We start from the raw sequence: 23,366 nt of genomic DNA, 5'->3' as shown, positions 1-23,366 counted from the left end.
TACATAATATCAGATCACTTACCTAACACCTTAACCTTGATGGTGTGACTAGCCGTCCCAAGACGGTTGGAGGCGATCACTGTAAAGATGCCTTTGTCCAGTCTTGCTGCTGCAGGGATACTGAGCTTGGTATTGCACTGCATTCTGTTGATCTCCTTGGTGTCCATCAACAGAGTCTCAGTGGGCTCTACAATAATCACCTCATCCTTCAACCATTCAACCTTGGGCATTGGAAGACCAGTCACCTCAGCAGGGATTTCAATAGGCTCTCCCTTCTTGACAGTGATTGCATCTCCCTTGAAGGTCTTCAACATCCTCACAGTAGGAGGAACTGAAATAGAAGGAGCAACTCAGTGACAAGTTTATTCAATTAAATTCAGTCCAATTAAATTAAATTAAATTCAATGTGTTTACTATTTTAGCATATGGGGGACAAAACAAGAACATAGAACTAGGAGGACTTACCTTCATCATCTTGAATGACAATGGTGAGTGGAATTCCAGGTTCACTTGATCCAATTAAATTGACAGCCTTGACACGGAACTCATACATAAACAGCTCCTCGAGGTTCTCGATGGTCATGAAGAGGTCCTTGCACATCTCTGTGTTACAAGGCTCAAATGCTGGGGCATCGTGCTTCTTCTTCTCAACAAAGTAGCCCAAGATTGGACTGCCTCCTTCATTGCGGGGAGGTCTCCAGGCAAGGCTGATGGAAGTCTTTGTCCTCTCAGTGTAGTGGAATCTCTCAGGTGAAGTTGGTGGAGCTTCAATGAAAATATAGTGATTGACTTCTATTAATGATCTGACCTGCACAGAAAACATTCTCATGACGCAACAATATGTAGACATTACCTTTGGGATCCACTGCAGCAATAGGACCCAAATCAACGGGAGGGCCACAGCCAAACTTGTTCTTCGCTACGACCCGGAAGATGTACTCCTGCCCTTCAACAATACCCACAATCTCACACTTAGATGAGGGTGTCTCGATGGGCTGTCTCCATGTGTGCATCTTGGGATCCCTTCTCTCAATGATGAAGCCGGTCAGATCACTGCCGCCATCGTCATCAGGATCGGACCAGTTCAGAATCATCAGCTTCCTGGTTACCACCACAGGCTTCAGGTCCAGCACAGGCCCGGGAACATCTGACAGAGGATAAGTCAAAGTGTTACATCCAAGTAAAACAACATGTGTGTAAGTTAGTAAGTAGCTTTGTCTGAGCCAGAATGGCCCATAGTGCAGGAGCCTATCTCCTGTATCTATACAGTGAGGCAGCTTGAAGAACACCCCTGGACAGGGTGCTAGTCTACAACATGTAAGGTGACACATTATTATTATTTTGATAGTCCCCAACAGATGGTTTATCGATGTTCCACTAACTATTAAAAACTATTCAACTAACTATCCACTAACTCTAATCCTAGCTTAACGTCATCAAAGTACATCCAAATGTGAAATATGCTCAAAATGTTCTAGTGATGTCATATACAGTAGCTAATACAGAATCCAAAATACTTACCCATGACTTCAACCCTTGTCCATGTAGACTTGATTCCACTGCTGTTCCTGGCACTGATCTGGTATTTGCCAGGATCCTTTCTTGTGGCAGCCTTGATACTGAGAACGCTTTCCTTTCCAACATTTTCTATCTCGACGTGGTCTTTGTCCGGTGGACCGTCATCTTTGGTCCATTTGATGTCTGGAGGAGGTCTACCAGTGACCAGGGCAGGCAGAATCAGTGGCTCCCCAGCTCTGATCATTACGCCGTTCCTCACAGTGAGATCCAGCTCCACCACTGGAGCCTCTGTAGACACAATCAACGTTCATCAATGTTAGCTAAGTTGTAATAATAATAATACATGGGACTTATATAGAGCTTTTCAAAAACCCAAAGACGCTTGAATATTTTCATGGAGACTAATGAAGGGAGGACGACTAGTAGTAATGTCTGGAATGGAATGAATGGAACAGCAGGATTTTATACTATTCAATTCATTCCATTCCAGCCATTACTATGAGCCCGTCCTCCAATTCAATGTTACACAAGCCTCCATTGTTGTATTGTATTAAGCATACATTTGTTGACATTGTAAGCTTTCTGATTACTGTTTACTATACCTTTAGGATCTCTGACTAAGACTGATTCGGTCAAGCCAGGAGTTCCTTCACCGGCTCCATTGACTGCGATCACACGGACCAGGTACTTGGCTCCCTCTCTGACTCCATACACAGTGAAGACCCGGGTCTTCCAGGGTCTCTCTGTGGAGCGGGACCAGTCTTTGGTGCCTGCTACGGTTTTGTCAACATGGTATCCCAGGATGTCTCCACCTCCGTTGGAGGCAGGAGGATCCCATTCCACGTCGATGGAAGACTCAGTGGTATCAATGATTCTTGGGAACGGTGGCCCAGGTGGCACTATGTGAGAAACACATCAACGATGACGTATTGTATTTGATCATTGCTAGATAATGGAACTTGAATCATAATGAATCAGTGTTGTATTATATTATAGTGTATTGATTTGGTCTATTTTGTATGCTTAACCTCAAAATGAATTTCCATGCAAATGGACATTAAAAGGTATGGTATCATAATCTTGTTGACTTACAGATTGGATCCTGGCATGTCATAGGATCAGACGGGATGCTGAACTTCCCAGGCCCAGCTTGGTTCTCAGCAGCCACCCTGAAGATGTATGTCAGACCTTCCAGTAGGCCTTCCACGTTAAGTTCCGTATCCTCCAAAATAACCCGGTTGACTCTGGTCCAGTGGGTGCTGTTGATCTCACGCCGCTCCACCCAGTAACCCAGAATGGGGCTGCCCATGTCATTTGGCTCCTCCCAGCTAACCAGCATGGAGTTGGCTGTGATGCCATCAATCTCAGGCTTCTCAGGAGCCTCTGGTGGGTCTAGAATAAGAAGTTAAAATCACAATTGTAAGAACAAAGTACAATCTAACTAACGCAGATGAGAAAAACTGGTTGTACTGACATCATTATTACAATCTGATTTGGAATGTTATAGGCTTCAATGTCATGATAAAACTCTTAAAAATAAATGCTTTACCGAATGGATTCTTGGCAATAAGTGGCTTAGAAATACATGGTGGTCCAGGACCAAACTTGTTCTCAGCAGTGACCCGGAAGATGTACTCCTTCTTCTCTATCAGTTTGGTCACGGGGTATCTACATCCCCTGAGCGTTGAGGTTACGGTGATCCATCCGATCTCCACCTTGGAGTTGTCCTTTTTTTCCAAGGTGTAGTTCAGGATCTCACTGCCACCATCATCTATGGGAGGATCCCACTTGCAGATGACAGAGGTCTTCCTGATCTCCTCAAACCGGAAGTTGATTGCAGGTCCAGGTGCATCTGTAAGTAGTAAAATATGAGGTTTTATATTAGGTTTCCAAAATGTGGTTGAAAAATAACTATGAGCGGCAACAACCCTACTAAATTAATTAAAAAACGTATAAATGTTAAAAGAAGATGATATCTCACCTAGCACATTGACTTCACAAGTTGCAGAGGCAATACCATGGTCGTTCTCAACCTTGATAGTGTACACTCCGTGGTCACCCCTGATGGTGTCCCTGACAATGCAAGAGGATTCTCCCCTCTTCTTGTCATGGATGGTGAGACGTTCCTGGAGGGTTGGGTAGTCAGGGAGTTCCTCCTCCTCAGGCTCCTCATGGGCAGGCTCTGCAGCTGGGGCCTCAGTAGCTGGGACCTCAACCTCTCCCTCCTTGACTTCCTTCTTTTCTTCATCTTTCACCTCCTTCTTTTCACCCTCCTTTACTTCTCCTTCCTTCTTTTCTCCTTCCTTCACTTCCTTCTTTTCCTCCTTCTTCTTCTTAACAATGGGTTTTTCTGGTCTCTTCTTCATGGCTTCTGGTCTAATGACGACGTCGTTCCTGTACCATGTGATTTGAGGGTATGGGGATCCAGAGATGTTGGCGTCCAGTCTGATCTGAGCACCTCTCTTGATGCTCATACCGGACTGCAGGCTTCCACTGAGGAACACCTTGGGTGTTTCTGAAAAGAAAACAGACACATTTAGAAATGACAAATTACCGGTCTGAAAAATCGTAGCATTGGGATGGTTTGAACAAGATGTATCCTTCCTTACCGACAGCATCAGAAGCCTTCACCATTGGTGTGCTGTGTGATGGGTCGCTGACTCCGGCAGCGTTCTCAGCTCGTACACGGAACTGGTATTGTTTTCCCTCCCTGAGATTCCTCACTGTGTAGGACAGCACAGGCACAAGGAAGTCGTTGCATCTTGTGAAGTTCTCATCACCCTTCATCATCTTCTCCAGAACGTAGCCCATAATCTTGCAACCCCCGTCATACATAGGAGGTTTCCATGTGAGGGTGATAGTCTTGGAAGTAGGGTTGTGGGTCTCAACATCCAATGGAGGGTCAGGGCTCTCTAAAATGTTGAACAAGGAACATTTCATAAATTCAATACACCTCTTTTGAAATGTAGGTGTGCTTGGAAAATAAAATTCACTTTAATTGTGAGCAAGAGTTGCACCTGTTTTTCAATCAATGTATTCCTTGGACACAAAATAAATATTTCACTCACGCTTCTGATCCTCTGCAATCACAGGGTTGCGGAGCTCAAGATACTCCCCACCACCAATCTTGTTGACAGCTTTGACCTGGAAGTAGTACTCTCCATTGGGGATCAGATCCTTGACAGGCCAGCTGACCTTGTTCTCTCCAGACATCATGTTGACGAAGGTCCTCCGGCCTGCCTCTCTGCGCTGTAGCACATAGTGGAGAACAGGGCTGCCACCATCATAGTTGGGAGGATCCCAGGAAACCTTGCAAGAACTCTTGGTGATTTCACTGGCAACAATGTCTTTGCAGGGACCGGGCAGGCCTGTCAAAATAAACATGGATATGAAGAGTCGATCTTGATAGTTGTAGTATGCCTGTACTAGTAACCAAAATTTCAAATATTTTCTGGATCAAATATGTAAAATGTAATGATTACGCTATTAGGGACACCATGGAATATAATAGTATAGTAATATAATAGTATTTTGACACTGAAACGTACCAACAACTTTAACATTAATTGTTCCGCTGCTAGCTCCGAGGGAGTTTTCCAGGGTGACCTTGTACTGGCCAGAGTCTGCATGCAGACAGCTCTCGATCTCCAGGTGACAGGAGAGGTACTCCTGTCTGAAGCTCCTTCTCTCATCGTCCTTCAGCTCCTTTCCGTCTTTGTGCCAGGTGATCTTGGGCTTGGGTACTGCTCTGAATGGGATGGGGAGATGCCACTTCTCTCCCTCAACAATCACAATGTCCTTTGTTTGAAACTCAAGGGTTGGGATGCCTTCATGAGGGAAAAATATAATCAGATATCAGTATTTCATGCATTTCTGGGAAGGCTATTATTATGGAATGGGAAATATACATTATGGAAGGTTTACTTACAGTCAGGGTCCTTGGCATAGACCTTCTCAGAGATATCAGATGGCTCACTAACTCCAACAGAGTTGATGGCACGGACTCTCAGGACATATTGTTTCTCTGGGGTGATGCCCTCCTCTGTTTTGTATTTGAGCTCCTTGATTGGGCGAGAGTTGATTCTCATCCACTTCTCAGTACCAGCCTCACACAGCTCGATATGGTAGCCAGTTACAGCACTGCCACCAGTTCTCTCTGGTGGTCTCCAAGCAATACACAAATGGTCTCTGCTGGCTTCAGTGATATGAAGCTCAATTGGAGGAGAGGATGCACCTATAAAAGGCAATGCAGAGACAATAATTATAATCTTGGAGATGTGGGTTGCTTCATTGGGAACTAGACAATACCTAATAAATTACTCATGCAAGTCAAACAAATGTAACCATAAAACACAGTTTTCACTTTAAAAATGGATAAAAACCCACCTGTTGGATCTTCAATAGCAATGATTTCTGTTGGTTCACTAGGATGTCCAGCACCGGCCTCATTCTCAGCGCGGATCTGGAACTGAACCTCGGTTCCTTCAATGACGTCTGTCACTCTGTACTTGCAGTCATCCCCTGAGGTCTTACCACACTTTACCCAGCGGGTGCCAAGTTTCTCCTTCTTCTCAATGGAGTATCTGATGCACGAAAATATTCCCAAATGTTATAAACACGCTTATATGACAATATGACACTCTATGACACTCCTAAAAACTAAAGTTGATCCATCTTTACCTCAGAACTGGTCTGCCACCATCATTCTTGGGGGCGTCCCATTGCAGGTCAACATGTCTCTTTGACACGCCATTGACAGAGAGATTATATGGTGGTCCAGGGGTAGCTGAAAATAGGAAACAGTACTTAACAACCTATGCATGTTGTAAGTGAACAACAGTTACAGAATACTATACGCATAAACTATGATCTTACTATAAGTATCTTTAGCCATAATGGAGTCTTCCAGTTCACAGAATTCACTGGGTCCAACAGCGTTCTCAGCAGCCACACGGAACACATAGAGGGAGCCCTCATTCAGTGGAGTGACAGTGTACTTCAGCTCCTTCACAGTGGTGTCCACTGTCTGCCAGCCCTTACGCCTGACATCCCTCTTCTCAACAATGTAGTTGGTGATGGGTGAACCACCATCCTTCTCTGGTACTGTCCACTTCAGTTCAGCACTGTTCCTGGTGATGGTTATGACATTCATCCAGCGTGGGGGTGTAGGAGGATCTGGAAAATGAATTGACAAGGATGAGTCATCAGAAACCATCAACTCAGCTAACCAACCATGACACACTGAAGAGCTTCAGATGGAAACTATCTCAGTCTGTGTGTCACAATGGACACCATATTCCCTATATACAGATGTAGGATCTTAATTTGATCACCCTGTTGCAGGAGAACTTTCATGCAATGGAAATTTAAAACATGTAATGTATTTGAGGTTTAAAAGGGCTTCTGAAGTTTCCACTTTGAAATGTCAGACTTGATTTTCCCTTACAAAAAATGTAACAACCCCTACAAAAATGTTAATTGATTATAATCCACATAATAATTCACATTTCCTGTTGCTGCAGAATAATTTTCCTGCTGTAGCAAACTGGCTCAAATTAAGATCCTACATCTGTAGTGCACTACTTTTGACCATAGCATTATAAACGGAATAGGATGCCATTTGCTTGGCTATGAAAAGCCAACCCGACATTTACTTCTGAGGTGCTGACCTGTTGCAACCTCTACAACCACTGTGATTATTATTTGACCCTGCTGGTCATCTATGAACGTTTGAACATCTTGATGAACAATCTGGCCTTGATGGCCATGTATTCTAATAATCTCAACCCGGCACAGCCAGAAGAGGACTGGCTACCCCTCAGAGCCTGATTCCTCTCTAGGTTTCTTGCCTTTTCCTGCCTTTCTAGGGAGTTTTTCCTAGCCACTATGCGTCTACATCTCCATTGCTTGCTGTTTGGGGTTTTAGGCTGGGTTTCTGTATAAGCACTTTGTGACATCTGCTGATGTAAAAAGGGCTTTATAAATACATTTGATTGATTGATTTGGAACACAGTCAGTTACTTACTGAGTCTCTCCTTGCACAGAACTGGATCGCTAGGATCGCTGGGTTCACTCTCCCCAGCGATGTTGACAGCAATGACCCTGAAGGAGTACTCCTGTCTGTCCATCAGGCCTCTCAGAAAGTGCTCCAGGATATTGATTCCCTCTGAAACACGGACCCATTGCTCAGTTCCACTCTTCAGGAGTTCAATGATGTAGCCCTCGATCTTGGCGCCACCATCGTGCTCAGGCTTGGTCCACTGCAGGAAGGCAGAGGTCTTTGCCACGTCTTTTACGCTTGGCTTACCAGGAGCCCATGGAGGATCTGTAGGAATAGAAGACATGTTGTTTTGGTCAATGACATCACATTTCATAAACGATCAATGGTCTGTTAACAAAACATGTTGGAAGTATTACCAATAGGATCCTTGACCAATATCTGGTCAGTTTCCTTGCTTGATTTTCCAGGTCCGGCGAGATTCTCAGCCATGACTCTGAACTTATACTTCTTCCTTGTGGGTAGTCCTTTGACTCTGCAAATCAGAAACAATCAAATAACCAACCCAACCATCAAATGAATAGCATCAACCAGAAATTAAATCAATGCGGCCATTACTGCCTTCAATTACCAAAATTGAAACATTACGGTGTTCATTACCTAAATGTATTCTAGCGCCTTACCTGTATGTTGTGTCTGTGATTGGGATCTTGTTGCATCTGATCCATCTGTTCTGATCTGGTTCGAACCTCTCAACCCAGTATCCAGTGATAGGACTACCACCATCCTCTTCGGGCTCATACCAATTCAGAGTCAGGCCATCTTTAACAATATCAGAAGGCTCCAGCTTGGTTGGTGCACCGGGAGAATCTGAAAAACAGTTAAAGACAATTTTAGCAACAACCCACTGCACAAAATAATACTAGAAAGAAAATACCATTATATTGCCTGGACTAAATACAAACATAAACTTAACATACCGAAGGCGTATCTGGCAATGATTGGCATATGTTCCGCTGGCACACCAATACCAAACTGGTTCTCAGCGAACACTCTGAAGATGTACTCCTTGAAGGCCGTAAGGTTGAGGGCCTTGTAGTTAGCCTCTTTGACAGTGGAGGAGAGCTTGTGCCAGATTTCGCTGTCTGCGGCTCTCCTCTCCACAATGTAGTTGGTGACCTTTGCACCTCCATCATCTCTGGGAGGGTTCCAGGCCAGGAAACAGGACTTGTTGGTGATCTCAGAGATATCAAACGCAGCTGGAGGACCAGGCTTATCTGTTCAAGACAAATAGAAAACAATGTTAGAACATTAAAAATATATATTTTAAAGGAGTGTTTCCTCAGAAAAAGGTTAGACACTCCTCACAAAAAAAGATAACAAAATAGGGTACCTAGAATGTTGACATCAATGGTTGCAGTAGCACGACCACAGCTGTTGTGGGCTTCAATGATGTAGGTAGCTGTATCCTCTCTCGTTGTCTTGCTGATCGTAACGACGGAGTGACCAGGCTTGTCGTCAATAGAGACTCTATCATCTCCCTTCAGGACCACATCACCCATGGTCCATTTCACTTTAGGTAAGGGTTTTCCAAGAACATCAGCTGGAAGCTCAATCTTAGATCCAGCTTTGACGGTCAGTCCAGCAAGACACTTGACATCCAGAAGAATCTCTGGGGGGTCTATACAGAAAATGTGTTATACAGGTTATACAGAAACATATTTCCGCCACTATGCAGGATTATTCACAATACATATACAAACATGGAGCATTTATACAAAACATACCTTTAGGATCAACAGCCAATATCTCATCTGTAGCCTTGCAGGGTTTGCTGGCACCCAGTCTGTTCAAGGCCTTCACGCGGTAGGCATACCACTGTCCCTCAATCAGACCAGTCACTTGCAATCTAAGAGAAAGTAAGATGTTAGTCTTTCAAAATGTACAAAACGATTTTTAACAACAAACTTGGAGCCTATTTTCTGTAGTTCCACTTACTTAAACTCAGGGACCTGATCTCCGCAGGATTCCCAGTTGTCTGTGCCACGCTGGCATCTTTCTATGTTGTAGCCCTTGATTCCGGTGCCGCCGTCCCACTTGGGTGGTTCCCAGGTCAGAAAGATGCCAGATGCTGACTTGTCCCTCCATTTCAGGTTCTCAGGTGAGTCTGGCACAGCTATAATTCAAATTCCAAGTATCTAAATGACTGAGAACAGCTATAATTCAAATGACAGGTATCTCAATGATTGAGAACAACTAGAATTCAAATGACAGGTATGTCAATGACTGAGACATCAAAACAATAGATTAAGTTCCCTTCACTTGTGTGCACAGCATAGGCATTGTCCTTGCTACTGTACTTAGCGAATACTTACTGGCAGGGGAGGACACATTAACTGGCTCGTCAATGTAGGCAGGCTCTCCTGGGCCACACTTGTTGCAGGCAGTAACCCTGAACAGATATTCTTTGCCCTCAACAACATCAGTGACAGTGAACTCCTGGTCTTGAACACCAGTGATCACCTGGGGAAAGACAGTCAGTGGCACGTGTTATTATATTTATCTTAATAATATTTCATGTATAACAGGGTACAAGCTGTGGCCAAAGAAAGAGTACAAAAGATTGTTTGTCCCAACCGGGAAAAAGAGGACTAAATAAGTAAGTTATTACATGTATATTGCTGGGTGGTTTGAAGACTTATGTTCATCCATACCTTGACCCAGGTCTTGCGGGATACGTCACGTTTCTCAATCAGGTACCCAGTCAGAGGGCTTCCTCCATCATGCTCTGGTGCCTCCCACATCAGGTGCACATGCTGTCTGGTCACCTCGGCAACCTTAAAGTCTTTGGGTGCACTTGGGGACGCTGAACAAATAGAAAAAGAGAGATATGAAGGGAAAAGTAGGGACTTGCAGTTGACAATATCAAGATACAGTATGTTGTGTTTCACCACAAGGCTCATCACGTCACTTACCGATAACATTGACTTCAATCTCTCCTGAGCAACTGGTAATATCATTCTCCAGGGTCAGAGCGTATACACCTCTGTCTGGACGCACACTTGGAGTGACGGTCAGTTCTACATAGGTACTCTTTGTAATTATGTAAACACGTTCACCAGCAGTGAGCTCCTTATCAGCAAAGCTCCACTTTGCATGTGGTGTGGGATATCCAGAGATAGGGACACGGATAGTAAGGGGATGGGGAACAATGACCTCAAGGCCATCCTTCAATCCACTCAGGTCCATTGTGGGGCCAACTGAAGATAGAAAATAATGATAATTGTTATGACAAATGCACAACATTTAAAGTGATGAACTACGTCAAGTTTAGTTAAAAGTTAACCAAATGTACCATGTGTATCATCAGCCAGCATGGGTCCCAGTGTGTTGGATGGGTCAGACACTCCAGCTGCATTCTCAGACATCACTCTGTAGTTGTATTTCTTGCCATATTTCAGGCCAGATATCTGAGGAAAAGAAGGAAGAGCCCCATTCAGAGTTGAGATAAGTGTGAGCAACTCAGAGTAAATGCATGTCAATGGGAGACTTCCATTCAAGTCAGAATACCACTCAAAACGTATGACAATTACACTACCAATATCATATGAAATCTCTAAGAAACCATTTAGCAACTTTTCATCTTATAGGATAAATACCTTGTAGGTGAGATCCTGGCAGAGCCTGGCGTTGCATCTGAGCCAATGGTTTGTTTCGTCCTCACATCTCTCAATGATGTAGCCAGTGATCATGCTGCCTCCATTCTTCAATGGGGTCTCCCATGTCAGCTGGACTGAGTTCTTATTCTGTTCTGAGGGCACCAGGTTCTGTGGTGGGCTTGGCCTCTCTGGAATAACAAAAACAACATGTTAAAACAGTGCATACATTTCAATAATAACATTTCAGAAACTAAAATAACTTAAATAACTCACCAATGGGGTCCATGATCTTAACTGGATTGGTAGCAGCGCTTGGCTTTCCAATGCCAGCCTTGTTTTCAGCCTTGACACGGAAGATGTATTCCTTGTTCTCAATGACGTCGTTGATGATTGCACTGCGGTCTGTTGCTTTACTGATCATAGCCACGGCCCACTTCACAGAGGTCCTGTCACGGGACTCAATTATGTAGGAGGTGATCTCAGCCCCTCCATCAGACACTGGTTTTTCCCAGGAGACTGTGGCTCCAAACTTACTCACGTTTCCAACACTCACATCCTGAGGAGCATCAGGAACATCTGAAATATAACACAAGGTTGTAATTCACTTTTCTGGTAGGCAGTTCATTGTTGAAAACTGTTACTTTGAACAAACTTATACTGTATGAGGTGATACAATATGAAATATTTTGCTTACCAAACTTGTTCTTGGCATAAACACCAGGTTTCTCTGTCTCAATATTTGGTCCACTGCCCACTCTGTTGCGAGCAGAAACACGAAATAGGTACATGGATTCCCTCTGGAGTCCGGTCACAGTGTATTCTGGAGCGTCAGAGCGGTCAGTAGCAAGAGTCCATGTCTTGCGCTTGACGTCACGCCTCTCCACCACGTATGTAATGATCTTGCTGCCACCGTCGCTCTCTGGCTCTTCCCAGGCCAGACTGACCTCACCATCGGCGGTGTCAAGCACTTGAAGACTCTTCACAGGTCCAGGGACATCTGTGGAAGACAACAATACATTAATAAATGGAATCCATGAACAAGAACAGATTCCAAGAAAAATATCCTTCCCAAGAAACATCTATTCAAATACAAGAATGGATTGAAGGCAACTTACCAATGACATCCAGATTAATGAATGCCTCTCCCTGTCCATGTTTGTTCTTGATGACAACCTTGTAACGTCCTTGGTCGGACTTCTTAGGGTCCTTCAGCCTGTACTCTGTCCTGTCTCCAACAGTGTGGATGTTGTCCTTGGGTAGGCTGACATTATCATAGAACCACTCAGCTTCAGCTTTAGGATACGCGCTGTAGGGCACGAACATGAGGATGGGCTTTCCAGCATCTGTTACTAAGCTCTGATCCATAGTCTTGATATTTGGCTTAGCTGTAGAGGGATAAACAATTATAAGATCAAAGAATAAAAGGATAGATGTATTGTGGAATCAGAGAGGATATAACAGTTATGACAACTTACCAGCCAGTTCCAATTTGGCTCTGGCATCCTTGTCTTTGGCGATGATTCTGTACTCTCCTTGGTCCCGAGGCCTGATCTCACATACCTGGAGTCTGTGGACCTTGCCCTCGCTCATCATCTGGTACTTGTCACCCTGGACGATGGTCATGTTGTTCCTCAACCATTTTACCTCAACTCTGTCTTTGTTCAGTTCAACTTCATATACAACATCTGAGCCTGGAGGCTCAAACACATCCTTTGGTGGTCTGACGATCTCAACTGCACTCTCTGGAATAAACATTACACACAAATAAAAAATATAATTAGTGAAACATTAATTCATACAGAACAGTTAGAAATATGGACTCACACAAACAGAATCATATAATGAATTCAAGAGGCTTGCCTTCAACGAAGAGATGGGCGTGTGATCTCTTTTCATCTACGCCACAGGAATATTCACACTCATCATCTGGTCTGCACTCGTTGATACGCAGCCTGCAGGTCTTGCCCTCTTTTTCAAAGACGTACCTTGTAAAAAACAAAAATGGATAATGTTACACTACTCCTTTCATTATTGAATTCAGTTCCTATGGTGGCCCTTAGGGGCAAAGTAGCTTTTAAGATTTAACAGTGACAGTAAAGCAACAGTGACCGTGCCTCATAGCAGTTTAAACGTGTTCCTACCTGGGTCCCTCTCTTATTTCACGTCCATTCCTGTACCATTTCACCTCAGCCTTCTCCTTGGTGAGTTTGCAGGTGAACTCAGCATTCTCAAACTCGGGGATGGTCTGGTCTTTGAGTTGTGCGGAGAAGTCAGTGGGGGCTTCACTAATGATCAGCTCAGCTGTAGACTTGTCATCACCAGCGATGGCGGTGTATTCACCTTCATCAGCAAGAGTACAGTCCTTGATGGTCAGTGTGTGCTTATATTGGTCCAACCTGTAGATTATGCGTTTGCTGAAGGTGATCTCCTGACCAGCCTTTGTCCATTTCAGAGTAACCTTCTGCCTGTTGACCTTGCAAGAAAAGCTAACAGTCTTCTTCTCCTGTGTGTCGCAGTCCTCAAGAGGTACAATGATCTTCAGACTCTCCTCTGTAGATCAAATTTTAAAAATCATTTAGTCATATAGCTAACTTCAACCAAAAATAAGACATACTACTACATCAAATTAGCCATTGGTAGAATCGATAACAAAACTATGTTCACCTTTTACTGTAAGTTTGCCAGAGCTCTTGGCATGTTCACCACGTTGGTTTGTCAATGTAACAGTATAGTTTCCTTCATCTGACTTCTCAGCATCCTTGATCCTCAGAGAGAACACGTTGTCTTTCTGGATCATGACAAACTTGCTGCTCTCAAACATGGTCTCCTCATTCTTCAGCCACTTAGCTTTAGCTCCCTCAGTGTTCACCTCACAGTTGAAGATGATCTCCTGTCCCTCTTTGGCTTCTGTGTCTTTGATTGGTGTGTTGATCCTGAGTTTTTCTGTGGAAATCAAAATTAAGGAAGTTAGTAGATGGAATGAAATATTTCGCCAAGGCTGCCTCAGGTAGTGCCACACAAGAATATTTTAGAAGATTACTTTACTGCCCGATTGTACACAAAGGTCTAACAGAAAATCTACTTTATCTCAACCCCTACAAAAGACACAAATACACATACAGGTTGGTGAGGTTGTAATAGAAAAGAAAACCAACATTGATGACCTACCAAGAACAAACAGATCAGCTGTAGCTCTGGTGGTGCCAATGAGGGCAACATAGGCGCCCTCATCCTTGGGTTCAGAGTTCTTGATAACAAGTATTCTTCTCTTGCCATCACAGACAATGTCATACTTGTCCCCTTTTTCTAGCTCCTTATCATCCTTCATCCATTTGACAATGAATGTGTCTTTAGAGACTGAGCATACAAACTCAGCCTTTTCTCCCTCAACCACCTCCTGACTCTGAGGCATGGCGATAAACTCAGCAGCCAATTCTAGAAGAACAAAGACAGATTAGTGTATATGCTCTTAATTACACAAATACTTTACCTGCATCCCATGATTTGATTTTCATAACGGTACTGGTGTGTAGCCACTATCCAGGATATTTCACTTTCTCCACCTGATGGTCTTTAGCTGACTAAATTAAACAGAGCTTATGTCTGATTCCATTACCATTTATTTTCAGGTTTCCAGTTGTCTGTGAGCTGGACAATTTGCAATAGTACTCTCCAGCATCATCTGTTTTGAGATCCTGGATGATAAGTATCCTCTTCCTGCCGTCTACGATCTGATCGTATCTTCCTCCCTCGGGAAGTTCCTGGTCTTCCTTATACCACATGACATCAGCGTCTGCCTTCGACACTTCACAAATCATCTTCACACTGTCTGCTTCTGTTCCCTCCACGTTAGACAGGTTCCTGGTGAACGTAGCTTCTTCCTCTGCAAAGGAAATACAATATAACCGTCAAGGCAATATATTATGATAAGTCGATTACAGTATATGACATCAAAATTAATCAATTTTTCTGAGTCCCAAATGGCATATAAGTGCAGTACTTTTGACCAGAGCCCTATATGAGCCCTAGTCAAAAGTAGTGCACTATATAAAGAATAAGGTGCCATTTTGGATGTACCTTTTGAGACAGAGAAAGTTTGCCAGACTCACCGACGACTGTAAGCATGCCGGAGGATTTGGAGACCTTCGCATCACATTCATATTCTGCTTCATCATCGAACACTGATTTGTGGATGATGAGGATGTGTTGGCGACCTTTGGCGATTATTTCATATTTCTTTCCCTTTCTGATTTCACTGCTGTCCTTCAACCAACGGACCTGTTTCCAGAAACAGTCATAAAACCAGACTACAATGACGGTATAATACTTTTAATATGTACTGATAAAGACTATGGCGGAAACAAAGGGAGTAAAATGTAACAGCACACTAGCATGAAACACAGTGTAAGACAGGAAAGACAACTAACTCTCAGTCTTAAAGGTCCTGAACAGTCATTCTGAAAAAGTAATTTTTCTCTCATGGCTAACTACCAGAAAGGTTGAAAAGACAGGCTGAGTGTTTAGGGAGCTTATATTCATGAGCTGACAGCTCATTGAAACACCTATATCAAGCAACTTGGATGCAGTGAGCAGAGTTGCAGTAAATTCATCAAGCTAATTTGGTCATACACAAAGCAACTCAAAAACACTGAAATTGCATCAATGATATCAATTTAATTGTATACATCTCCCGTTTGCCATGTCGTTTGTGATGCGGTTCACATGTGTTGACTTGACAACTGTGTCAGAGTTTGAACAACCCACCCACCCTTTTGTTCAATGCTGGCTGAAGACCTAGCTACCCAGTAACTAGCTAACACAGACACAGATGAAGGGGGAAACATATAAGTATATTTGCTATAGATGAATAGGATAAACACTTAATTATATTGGCTGACACCATACAGTAACATGTTGGCACCAGTAGAGTAGTTATCTAGCTATATAAACCATACCCCTCTTCAAACACACCTTCTCCAATATTGGTTCTAAAATTAGTGTTAAGGTGATGTCTTAATAATGAATCCAAGTGTTTGACATGCGGGAGAGGACCAGTAACTTTATGATCAAACTTCAATGTACAATGTACACTACCGGTCAAGCGTGTGCAAAGCTGTCATCAAGGCAAAGGGTGGCTATTTGAAGAATCTCAAATATAAAATATATTTTGATTTGTTTAACACTTTTTTGGTTACTACATGTTTCCATATGTGTTATTTCATAGTTTTGATGTCTTCACTATTATTCTACAATGTAGAAAATAGTAAAAATTAAGAAAAACCCTTGAATGAGTAGGTGTTCTAAAACTTTTGACTGTTAGTGTAGAAGCAACAGTCATTTTTCATACTTGGTCATCGTACTTTGATCTGGTTTCCTTCAAATATAAACCAAGCAATTTCATGAAAAACATGATTTTGACTATTCATGACCTTTAATATTATATTTTGTAATTCCACATATATTATTATAAAAAATAAGAAGGTGTGTTTGAATGTGCATGTATTGTGTGGGGGTTGGGGAGAGTGGTAGGGTGGGGGAGGTGAGGTGAGGGGTGAAGGATCAGGAATCAATACCTTGGCATTTTCGCGCGATACTTCGCATTCAAATCTGGCAGATTCCTTTTCTTTGACCTCAACATCATGGAGTGGCTTAGAGAACTCAACATGTGGAGCTGTAAGGACACAGTCATAGTGTTACTACACCTGTATGGCAAATACACCAAAGTCTTTACAAACAAACAAACTATATGAAAGGTTTTAATCAATACTTTACTTACGTTCAACGTTAAGGAAGCAAGAGGTTTTGAATTCTGAGGCGTCGCAGGTAAATGTTTTTGAATCATCAAGAGTGCAGCCATGAATGATGAGTTTTCTCATGCGGCCATCGGCAACAATGTCATATTTCTTCGTTTTGCGGATCTCCTGTCCATCTTGGAACCAACTGACCTCAGCGTTATCCCTGGAGACTTCACACTCCAATATAGCAGTGGCCTCTTCCTCAACTGTCTGGTCCTCCAGAGGTTTGGTGAACTCAACTGGTGGTTCTGTGAGGTCACACATTAATTACACTTGACTCGTGCTTTACATATCGTAACAGCTTAGGAAGCCAACAAAATAATTTTACCAAATTCTATCACTGTCACCAACTACTTTTATTGTTATAGTCCTTCTTAAGATTAAGTGGCCTAAAACCTATGTTTTGACTTTGTAGTTACAGTTACAGTGATGGCTACACATTATGGTACATAATTTCTTCAACCTGTTTGTTGTTTGTACAATTACACATTTACACTTTTCATACATTTGTAAACAAACTTAACATCGTGGGGACACCTATCTTCCTTCTAAAATAATTGGTTTAGATCACACCATTATATTGTGATATTGCTATATCGTAATTATGCAAGGCATATACTGTTTTATACTTCTTTAGTGCTTCTTAGGAACACTTATGTACTGTTACAAAAGCATACATGACTGTGTCTCACAGTCTCTCAACTCATATTTAATGCATACTTCTTTGCTGATGGGCAATCAACCGTGGATGGGATTCCCATTGAATTCAGACTGGTTGGGTAGGCTCCCAGAACATTAACACCTGGCCCACTTACATTGTTGTCTGTGCTTTGCATAGAGAAGACAACTATTGTCTAAAAAAAATCTAAATCCATGTCACAATGTACTTACAATGATCCCACTTTACATAAAATGGCCTAAAATATGTGGCTTTTGCATTTTTACCTTGCATTTACATAGGCAGGTGGAGTATGTTACCATGAACCTGGTCTATATAGCATCTTCCATGGTGGTTTATCAGTCCAATATGCTTTATAGTGTAAATATTTTAACTATATTGTTGTTTAACCTAATCATATGCACAATATCGTACCACAAATGAATTTGAAGAAATCAACCAATTAGGACCTTCGAAGCTTGACAATTATACATTTGGAATGGAAATAGAAACCAAGTGTCCATGGGGGGCAAGAATCCCAACTACAACAGCAACCAAACACCACAAACAGTAATAGCAACCTATCATTCACATAACACACATAGATTAACCTACCATTCACATGTAGTCTGGCCTCAATCTGGAAATCCTTTGCAGTGAGTTTAATTTCTCCATCTTCTGAAATCTTGACATCTCTGAGAGTCAGCGTGTGAGTTTTGTCTTCTGCTCGGGTGACCACCTGTGCAAATCAAGCAGTTTGATAAATCAGATGGACGGTGATAGCTATGCAGGGTCAAGCTATTTACTTATTTCCGTGAATGAACATCAGCAGCTGGTGACAAGGGACCGAAGGTTCCCTGAGGGAACCCTAGGCTCAATTTTAACTCCAGTTGCACCCTGACTCTTCCCTTTTACCAGAGGTTTGGTAAGGTGGTTAACTAAGACCAAATTTCCCCAGTCTTTTACAGTAGGTGTTCCATAAAGTCAAAATGTTCCTCTTGAATGTAAACAATATAGGTCTACTGCTTATGGTGCAGTGGTACAGCAATCACAGTCAACATAGGTTCTATACTTTTCCCCCATTACAAATAGTCATGATATGCCTAATGACATAACAACTATGTGAAAACATGAAGACCATGGCAGTTCATTCACAGGCCTTTGACAAATGGTTACAGTATATACAAGTTATTTAGCTATCTCTGTTGCAAGGTAGACTATATATTATTTTAAACTTAACTTTAAACAGCCACTTATATTGATTTCATAACAGTGCAAATGACACCACCATTTTCCAAACAACATTTGACAGCATAAATCATCATGTTTTGGACTATTCAGCCATAGCCACAATAAAATAATAGCCTACATATTCTGAATATATTATTCTAAGTGTAAGATTTTTAGTGGAACAAAAGTATTCACAGTTATCCTCAAAATAATAAAATGTTCGCTAACATTGTATATGGCAACACATCAAATTATCAAGGATGTGAATTCAATCATCATTAAAATAGGTAAGAGGACCCATATAACTGTATGTAACTGAAGGGCAAACCAGGCTATGCAACATCGTAAATCAACCTATCATATAACATTTTCATACCTCAAACACACTGGAATTAATTAAATAACTAGGCTAGACAATATACATAGGTATGTAAGGACCTAACAAATAACTCAAAAGCAATTCAAAGCCAATTTCTACATGAAATTACAACACATGTTTCATATTTAAAAATGATAACTGTCAAATAACTCTTCAAGCCACCTGCCATTGGACACACACACTTGAAGCAGTTAAAAATAACTAGAAGAACGCTTGCAGGGCAGAAAAGCCCTCCTGCGTTATCTCAAAACCCGGATCAAATCCCCAACTGGAATCCTGATCCTCACAGGTCCTTATATGCAGAAAGCATGTAGGTTGCACAAGAGAACATTAAAACCAAAATGTAAATAATGCAACATGACAAACTGGCTAAGATCCATTTCAATTCAAGACAATTTGGAATAAGATTAAGTAAAACCAAGGACAATGTTTCAATCTTGTTAAAACATTAAAAGTATTTGGGATATGAGAATATGCTATAATCCAGGTAGTAAATCCCATGACAACAGGTATTTGTCTGCCGTATTGGAAAAACTGTTGTTCATAAGTACAATTCAAAGTCTTGGCATGTTTCCATATCAATTACTTGAGGGAGTGTCAGTGTTGTGGTAACATAAATATTTCAGATGATACAGTATAAACACTTACTCTGTCACTTGGCTCCAACTTTGTACCCCCTAAGAACCATTCCACAGCAATTCCTTCATATGACAGTTCACAGTCGAAAGTGGCGGTCTCCCCAGCAGTAACAGTAACATCCTTGAGAGGCTGCAGCAGGCCGATTACCCGCGCTTTAGATTGAGGAGAAGACATTGTTAGTCACTCCCAAATCCCAAGATAAACCTAATTGCTAATCCTCATTTTGCGGATGCCCTGACGGCTGGCCACTGCTCTGGAGTCCTGTAAACCACCAGGACAACTGATAGGACTAGCGCAGAGGGACTTGACATTGGGGGGCCTTCCTCATTTGCATACCCGGTTTCCTTGAGATGTATATGGTCAGCAAAAAACTTTGAGAGGCAGGCATGTTGTAGCTCTGCCAATCACTAACCGCCCACTCTAGATAAGGCATGTGGATTCTAAAATAGCCACAACACCTGATTGGCCTTTAACCCACCCCCTGCCAAACCACCTGCTAGGCAATCTGTCCCTGTCAATCAACCTCTCTGAATTTTGGGGGTACGCTGTTACCCAACTTTTACCCCAAAAATGGTTGCATCATGGCTAAGTATTGCATTGTATTGCAATGCCTTGGGTGTTTTGCAAGCAAGTAGATATTTAGATATATAAAAAGTGTGCCAGAATTGAAATCCAAACCTCAACACTTTTTATGACACACTTATTTAGATAGCTTTAGTCCTCCCTTGTAAAACCTTTGACACCTAATTAAAAGGGGCTGTAAATGCCTGACTAAACCCTCATCTGACAGCTCTGGGGTTTACTTTACTTCAACCAACAGTTGGGAAATGTATCATTGAAGCCCACCAAAAAACAAATGAACGGATCAAACGTTTTGATGGTGGCCTACTTGCATATCTTACAGAGTAACTTTAACAAATAAGTGCTTATCTCATTGTCAAATAAAAGTGTGAGTATGTGTTAAATCATTCTCACCTTTAACTCTAAGCTGAGCATTGGATTTAGCATTGGCAGCTTGGAAGTCAACTTCTCCGGCCTGATCCTTGCGAACGTTGTACAGGATAAGGACATGCCTTGTACCCTCCTCCTTAATCTCACAGTCCTTGAAAGAGAATACACTAACAGTTACTAAGTGATCCTCGTCAAATTATACATACCCTCTATTTTCTTTTACTTCTCTGTCTCCTCAACCGCTAGGAAATTTACTAAGGAATGTCCAATTACTGTATGTAGTCATAATGAAGTGGATATTTTTCTTACAGGAGACTGATGAAGGGCCTCTCCATTGAGCTTCCAGTGACCATGGACATCCTCGTCAGAGATCTCAGTCTCAAACTTGGCGATTTCAGTTTCTGTCACTTCCACGCTGTACAGGGGCCTGACAAATGTAATGTCACGATCTGTAGAAGAAACACAAAGACAACTCAAGTGTTTGTATAAATGAAATAAAATATATACTGCAATCCTCAAATGCTGAGCTAAAAACACTAAAGGCTACTACCTTCAATGTTGAGCTTGGCCGTGGTTCTGTCCGTATCACAATCACAGCTGTATTCTCCAATGTCGGCTTTCTCTGTCTTCTTAATGATCAGCATACGCCTCTTTCCATCAGCTTTGATGACCACGTTCTTGGAGGAAGTGATTTGCTGGTCACCTTTGAACCATTTCACCTCTGCATTGGGCTTGCTCAGTTCACAATTCATCGTCAGTTCATCTTTCTCAGTGACTGAGTAGTCGTGCAGTTTTGTCGTGAAGTAAGGCTTTCCCTCTGTTTATGAAAAAGAAACCATGATGAGTTGTGTGTGTGATATTTAAGTTTCGACAACGGCTTATTTCCATCTACAGATTCTACAGATTTATTTTGATTGAACGTTTCAAGGGTTTTAACGATATACTAACCGAGAACTGTGTGCATGGCCTCTGAGATTTTGTCCATGGCCTCTACTTTGATCATAGATGTGTCATCAATGGACACCCCCTTGAAGGTCAATTTGTGCATCTTGCCATCGTCTGACATGTGCACAACTTGGCTGGGATGCAAACGCACATTGTTCTTGTACCAGGTGACCTGGATGTTGTCATGTGATACTGAACTCTGCTGTCTAGCGCTCAATACTGAACTCTGCTGTCTAGCGCTCCTTGACCATGACATCTTTAATGGGCTTCACAAACTCAAGGCGAATTCCTGATAAAGACATTCAATTCATAAGAAATTCAATCATTGTCATCGTGAGAAGATCAATTTCAGTCATTTGTAATGAATTGAGTCAGGATTTAAACAGGAAGCACAGAAACATTTCTTCAGATTACATTGGATAACTAGTTCGCCAGTGGTTCTCTTGCCCTCTGCCTCAAATATGTACTCAGCTTCATCCTCATATGCGGCAGATTTGACCACCAGAGTGTGTCTCTTTCCCTCATGGGTAATATCAAACTTATCATCAGCTGTCAACTCATGAGATCTCCTGAGCCAACGGAAGCCCTTAGGCACTCTGGACACCTCACACTCAAATCTGACCTCATATTTTTCATACACTTGTACATCACTCAAAGGTGTGACAAATGTAATTGGACTCTCTGTAGTTCAGAAGGAAACAGAGATAACGTGGCATCATGGCAATGCGTAGAGAACCACCACTAAAAATATTCACATTTACATGATCAAATATAAACATCTCACCTTTCACTTTCAGATTAGCAACACATTTAGCATTAGCAGCTGTAAATAGAATCTCCGGGGCCTTGAGGTTGTATAATATTAATGTGTGCTTTGCACCGTCCTCTATCGTTTCAATGTCCTATAAATGATAGCAACATTTGTATAGAAAATAATCCACATTAGATGAAGATGAAAGGGAAAAGGAGGAAGGAAGAGAATTCTATAGGCTGTTTGCTGTCCCCAGTCCGCCTGGCCTTGCTGCTATTCCAGTTTCAACTGTTCTGCCTGTGGTTACGGAACCCCTACCTGTCCCAGACCTGCTGTTTTCAACTCTTAATGATCGGCTATGAAAAGCCAACTGAGATTTATTCCTGATTATTATTTGACCATGCTTGTCATTTATGAACATTTTGAAAATCTTGGCTCTCTCTAATTTTCTCCTTCTCTCTTTCTTTCTCTCGGAGGACCTGAGCCCTAGGACCATACGTCGGGACTACCGGCCGTGGTGACTCCTTGCTGTCCCCAGTCCGCCTGGCCTTGCTGCTATTCCTGCTGCTATTCCAGTTTCAACTGTTCTGCCTGCGGTTATGGAACCCCTACCTGTCCCAGACCTGCTGTTTTCAACTCTTAATGATCGGCTATGAAAAGCCAACTGAGATTTATTCCTGATTATTATTTGACCATGCTTGTCATTTATGGAAATTTTGAAAATCTTGGCTCTCTCTAATTTTCTCCTTCTCTCTTTCTTTCTCTCGGAGGACCTGGGCCCTAGGACCATGCGTCGGGACTGCCGCCCGTGGTGACTCCTTGCTGTCCCCAGTCTGCCTGGCC

The 23,366-nt window shown here is 42.3% G+C and overlaps 1 pseudogene; it reads right to left on the bottom strand.

Annotated features, from left to right (window-relative positions):
* Positions 1 to 23,366, bottom strand: part of LOC139538247 (titin-like) — a 190,420-nt pseudogene that overhangs the window by 82,056 nt on the left and 84,998 nt on the right.

Source organism: Salvelinus alpinus, chromosome 14, assembly GCF_045679555.1.
Source record: "Salvelinus alpinus chromosome 14, SLU_Salpinus.1, whole genome shotgun sequence".
In the NCBI taxonomy this organism is placed as follows: domain Eukaryota; kingdom Metazoa; phylum Chordata; class Actinopteri; order Salmoniformes; family Salmonidae; genus Salvelinus; species Salvelinus alpinus.
Note: the sequence above shows the minus strand (reverse complement) of the source record. Positions and strands in the feature narration are given on the sequence as shown.